Raw genomic sequence first — 6456 nt, forward strand, 5'->3', positions numbered from 1 at the left:
CTGCCTCCAATGAAGAATAATTTTCTGATTTCTTTGAAGCATTAGGCCCATAAACATTCCCAAAGCATTAATGATGTCATCATTCTTCTGTTTATCTTCACCATAAATTTGATGTTTCTTCTTGTTTCAATTTTAGTAGAAATCATGGTGCTGTGATAGGAACTTTTTTTCAAACTGACATTTTATTCTTCTTAGTGTCTCAAACTGCATCCTGTTCAGGCATTTTGGTAAACATTAGTACAATACCATTGGCTAAATTAATTACACTATCCATAGAACTACCTTATGCCCCAAGGGGGATGATTTATAATGTTCTCCATCATAAAATGATAATGATGTATCAAAGGGAACAGGAGACATATGTAAACCGTGGATATAGGAATAGACGTGGTACTCACTTAATTCTAGCCCTGATCTAAGAGCATTAGTTCTGATGGCCTGGCCCGCTTGACACTGCCCTCATGAACAGCCACTGAAGACATGGTGCTTTGGCAAAGTGTAGTGAAGAAATCAGAGGGTGTCCAGCTACCATGAAGAAAAGCATCTAGAGTCTTTTTAAATATATAAATCATCTTATTGAGGGGGTTTACAGCTCTTATAACGATCCATACATCAATTGTACCAAGCACATTTGTACATATGTTGCTATCATCATTTTCAAAACATTTTCTTTCTACTTGAGCCTTTGGTATCAACTCCCTTTGTACCCCTCCCTCCCCCACCTCACATCCTCGTGAACCCTTGATAAATAATAAGTTATTATTATTTTCATATCCTACCCTCTCCGCTGTCTCCCTTCACCCACATTTCTGTTGTTTGTCCCCCCTCAGGGTGGGAGGTGGAGGGAGGTTATACATTGATCATTACAATCGGTTCCCCAGTCTTCCCCCTATCCTCATGGTTTGGATACTCCCATTATTGTTCCCGAGGGGTTTATCTGTCCTTGATTCCATGTGTCAAGAACTCTTATCTGTACCAGTGTACATGCTCTGGTTTAGCTGGATTTGTAAGGTAAAACTGGGATCATGATAGTGGGGGTGGTGTGGGGGGGAGGAAGCATTAAAGAACTTGAGGAAAGTTGTGTGTTTTCTTGGTGCTATACTGCACCTTGACTGACTTGTCCCTTCCTTGTGACCCTTCTGTGAGGGTATGTCCAATTGTCTACAGATGAGCTTTGGGTCTCGACTCCGTCCCACCTCATTTGCATTGATATTATTGTTTGTTTGGGGTCTTCTGATGCCTGATACCTGATCCTGTCAACACCTCATGTGGGTTTTGTTGTTTCTCAGCTAGATGGCTGCTTGTTTAACTTCAAGCCTTTAAGACCCCAGACACTATATCTTGTAATAGTCAGGCACCATCAGCTTTATTCACCACTTTTGCTTATGCACCCATTTTGTCTTCGGTGATTGTGTTGGGAAGGTGAGCATGATGGAATGCCAGGTTATTAGAACAAAGTGTTCTTGCATTGAGGGAGGACTTGAGTAGAGGCCCAATGTTCATTCTGCTGTCTTGATACTTAACATATAAATATATGTACATAGATCTATAGCCCTATTGTTATATACTAATATATTTACATTTATACATATCTATATTTATACCTCTATAAAAGTCTTTTACCTCCTAATTCTTTCCTCTATTTCCTTTTACTTTCATCCTGTCCCACTATCATGTCTGACCTTCATTTGGCTCTCAGTGATTCCTCTTGACTACATTGCCCTTGATCAAACCCCATTAGGCATTCTACACCCTCCTCACTATTGATTCTAGATCTCTTGTTATTACTTTGGCCCTGAGTTTGTTGCCCCCCCTCTCCCTTTCCCTCACTTCCCCTTTCCCTTATCCCCCAGCACATTGTTTTCTCCTCAGGATTGTTCATCTTGCCTATCTTATATAGATAGACATGAAAAAATGGAAGAAGAAAGAAAAAAAGGGGGCCTATAAATAGTTCCAGATCTGTCTGCTTACCCTTACGTATGTTTTCCCATAGAGTCTGAAGAGGTGCTAAGCCCTGCCCTCTATGAAGTCTATTCTCAGCAGTCCGCAGGGACCTCGTTGCTTTGCTCCCATTGTTGCTCTGTTGTGCCCTCTTTGTGTTCCCCCTGGTGTGTGTGTTGGGAGTGTGTGGGGGTGTCATACTGGGCACAATTCTCACACTGTCTCCAGTGCTGTCCCCTGCAGCACTGCGGGTCAGTGAGGGTATGTAGTGTCCCGTGGTGGGTTGGGCCCTATGGTCCTCTCTGTGACTTGGTGCTGCAAGCAGGAGTGTCATCCTTGGGGCTTGGTGGGCGCATATAGCATCTTAAAGGCTTGTCTTAAAATAAGCAGGCTTCTAAGTCAGGCATCAAGTAAGTACACATGGAAGAAGCACACCAGTCTGTGTGATCCAAGCATTGTAAACAATAAGCCCCAAATGAATGAGGGAATGGGATCAGAGCTTAAATTGTAAAAACCTAGTTTGCAGAAGACTATGGATGACAGTGGAAGCCCAAAATCCATTTGCAAGATCCCCACATGGATTATGTCTCCAGTGAATTCTCTCTGATCATAGTTCAGGGTTGTGAATAGCCTTGCTATCATACAAAAAGCATTGTAAAGTTGATGGTGGCAGATGTAGTTAAGTTATAATGTAATAACTTATCATTTGATCTCCCTTTTGAACCATTTCAAAGTTGTTTCCACTGTAAATATTTTCTGCTTTATCTTTGTTTGAGGTTTTTCTATGTCTTGCCTAGTCATAGCTGCTAGTTTTTTTACCCATTTGTTTGCTTTGCATGATTTTGTATGCTTTTTTGTGTATGAAATCCAGGGTAGGTAGATCTATATAGACAGTAACTGGACAAGTGCATGGCAGGGAAGGGTGAGGGAAATGGGGAGCCAATAACAATGAGTATGAGAAGAAAATGTTCTGAAATTGATGGGCATGATTGCACAAGATCTTTAATATGATTGCGTTAGGCCTGAGTGACTAGAGCAACAGGCCTGTGATTCTCACATATGTATCAGAAAGAGCTTTATGTCAAGAAATAATTCTATATCAAAAAATTATCCCAGCCCAGTCCAACTCAGGTCCATAAGTCCAATACTAGTCCATAAATCCCCCTTCAGACCATGGAGCCACAAGCAATGATGTAGAACGCAGGAGGATCACAGGTCACTGGGTGCAAAGTTGTGTGAATCCAAGGTCAGTGGAAACCTGGCAGGGCTCCAGCAGCTCTCTGGGTGGCCAGCAGCAGGAAGGGAAAGGCAGAGAGAGGAAGAAGTTCCCAGGGCCTTCCTTATGAGAAGGCCACACCCACAAGGAGGTACCATCAGGCTGTGACCTGACTGATAGTTTGGATACCACCCCTACCCTTTTATATACAAGTTGACATAAAATTGTCTAATATTAAATTTTATGATATGTGAAGCAGCTGTCAATAAAACTATTTTTTAAAGTCAATCCAAATTTATTTTAGTGCAAAAAAAAGAAAACCATACAATTAGATAAGCATTGGGCTGCTACCCACAAGGTTGGCAGTTCAAACCTACCTCACCTTTGAGGGAGAAAGGTGAGATGTATGCTCCCATAAATATTTAAAGGTCTCAGAAACTCTCTGAATTGGAATTGACTCAAAGGCAATGGTTGTTTTGTTTTTTTTGTGTGTGTGTTTTTTTAACCCAACAGTTTTATTGGCATATAATTCACATATCATACAATTCACAGGTTCAATCACAGAGAGTTACACAATAATCTCTACAATCAGTTTTAGAACATATTCTTCATTCTTGTACTCATAATTATTAGCTCCCATTTCCCTCCAACCAACCCTGTCATACACCCAAGGAAGGTTTGTTTGGAAAGATGACTGCTGTCGATTCCTTTCCTTCCAGTGAGCACATCAAAAGGTAGAATCTGCTGCAGATCCCCTTAAATCAGGACTGACTTTTTTACTTGCTTTGAATCAGAATTGACTAAATGTTGGTGAGATTTGTTTGTTTGTTTGTTTATGACCAATGAATGTGGCAGAAGCAATCAATTCTGAGTATAAGTGCCAGTTCTGAACGTAAGTGGACCTAGTATCTTTGAATTGAGGAAGCCAGCCACCTGGATCTAAAGAAACTGCTACTGAGTTTATGAGACATGCTGCGAAGTGAGAAAAGTCCATGGGAAAACACCCAGATAACAAGCTTGTGAAAGAAGGCTCTGGAAGCTCCCATCCCAGCCAGCCCAGGTACGAGCTAAATTCACGTGAGTGACTTCAGCAGACTCTGTAGAGAGGAGAAGCGCCCAGCAGATCCCTATGCAGATTCTAGACACCAGCATGTGTGGTAATAAAACTCAGACAGCTTTTCACTCCCTGTAAATTTCTCTACAGACAATGCATACCTTTATTACCCCCGCTTAGGTTGGACTACTGTCCAGATTGTCAATGGATAAGAAGGAAAAATATGAAGTTACATAAAGTTATCACTCCTTTCTAGTGATTCATCTCTACAAGATCTCTACTAGCTAACTGGACAAGCAATAGCAAACTTTCCACTGACAGTTTTATTTAATATTATTTTCACCTCTGGAGTTACTCTCACTAAGACTTCAGATATTCAGAAGTTCCTAGCATTTTTATTCAATGAAAAAATTTAGATTTTTTGCCCTCATTCAAATTATAAAGTGTATTGTGTGTTGCAGATTATAAAGAAGAGAGTAAAGGGTGTTACATCCCAAGTTGAAACAGAATCACGACTCTTTGGCTGCAAGCTTTCAGTTGATTATTCACACATATGGCCAAAGCATTGTTCTTGGCCTTAGAAAGATGAGGCTCTCTTGTGAGATACAATCAGAAGTCTGCCACTCAGCTTTGGAGAAAACAACTAACAACTGGTTGAGATATTGTGTTAATTAATGTAGCTATCTAGGAATTTTCAATGTTTTTATTTATTTCTCCTGGCTTCCTCTTAAAGAAGTTTCCCAGAGAAAGCAGTTCATTACCAACCCAAGGAAGGAGACCATGCACCTCATTCATTTGCACCTACTTTATAGAATGATAGAAATATTTTCTCAAGTTAGGAACTGGATAAACAACAAAAACAACTTTTCAAATGCATGCAAAAAATAAAATACCTGCTTTGAGACAGCCTTTATTAAGACTATTAAAGATAGAGTTATTATACTTCAATGGAATACATTTTTTGCACTCATATTTATCATTATTGGTGTTAATTTAATCCCCTGGTAACCAAAGAAGGTTGCACTGGAGAAGCTGAATTTGTCTCTGGATATATCCTTGGCTGTAGGAGTGCCACTTACTGCTTTGGTCAAAGTTTCACCACATTTTTGCCTGGTTAATCCACATGACTGGTCAACATTGGGGTAAAAAGGGCCGGTTCTCCAAAAAAAAAAAAAAGGGCCGGTTCTCCTGCATGGATTCGGGTCAACCCTGAAGGGCCATCCCTCCTCGGCAACATGCTAGGTGTCAAATGGGTCCTTCTCCATTGTCCAGTCTTGCTTCCTTTACTCGGTCACAGGTGTTGAGCTCTCGTGTATGCATTAAAAAATGCTCTTCATCATAGAGATTTCTTCCCAGAGGAAAGTGGTCCACAGAAATGTAAGATTTATGTAGTCACATGTTCACAGAAAACTTGAAAATTCCAAGCAAGTCAACTTCCACATGACCAGTACCCACCTTCAACAATTATCAACTCACTGGTCATGTTCATACACCATAAACCCATATAAGGAGGCTCCATCATCATTCAATTTCACTTTTTCATCCATAACCTTTTGAAGCCTACTCATACTAACTTTCCCTAATCTTGACCTCATTCAAGATTATAATCTGGAAATATATCAAGATGTATCTTTCAAAGATAAGAACTCTTATTTATAAGACCATACTACAATACCATAGTTGTACCTTTAAAAATTAATAAATTGTTCCTTAACATTCAAAGTCAGCGCTCAGTTTGCTTGAATCAGAACCTGTAAAAAATCTCAGACATGGCAATGAGTAATTTCCTTTCAGTCTATAGGCTCTTCTCTGATTGCACAGGTTTTGTAAACAGTCTACCTTTCCACTTTTATGATGACTGTGCTTGGAGGTTCAGTCACAAAAACTTGTCACAATGCATATAATACTACCATTCGAGGTCTTTTTATTAGTCCGGCATGAAAGTACAAGTTCTGCATCAATTATCTCACCTCATCCTTACAAGCTACCCCAGTCAGTTAAGTAGTATCATTCCCGTTTCATCAACAGAAACATGAGGGTCTAGAGATGCAGTAATTTCTCCAGGAACATGTAGTTAATAAGAAACAGAGAGGACATAAGCAAATGTGGCGAAGAAAGCTGATGGTGCCCGGCTATCCAAAAGTATAGCGTCTGGGATCTTAAAGGCTTGAAGGTAATCAAGTGGCCATCAAGCTCAGAAGCAACAAAGCCCACATGGAAGAAGCACACCAGCCTATGCAACCAC

This window comes from Echinops telfairi, unplaced genomic scaffold (assembly GCF_000313985.2).
Source record: "Echinops telfairi isolate 266 unplaced genomic scaffold, ASM31398v2 ScPeMD7_7424;HRSCAF=8462, whole genome shotgun sequence".
In the NCBI taxonomy this organism is placed as follows: domain Eukaryota; kingdom Metazoa; phylum Chordata; class Mammalia; order Afrosoricida; family Tenrecidae; genus Echinops; species Echinops telfairi.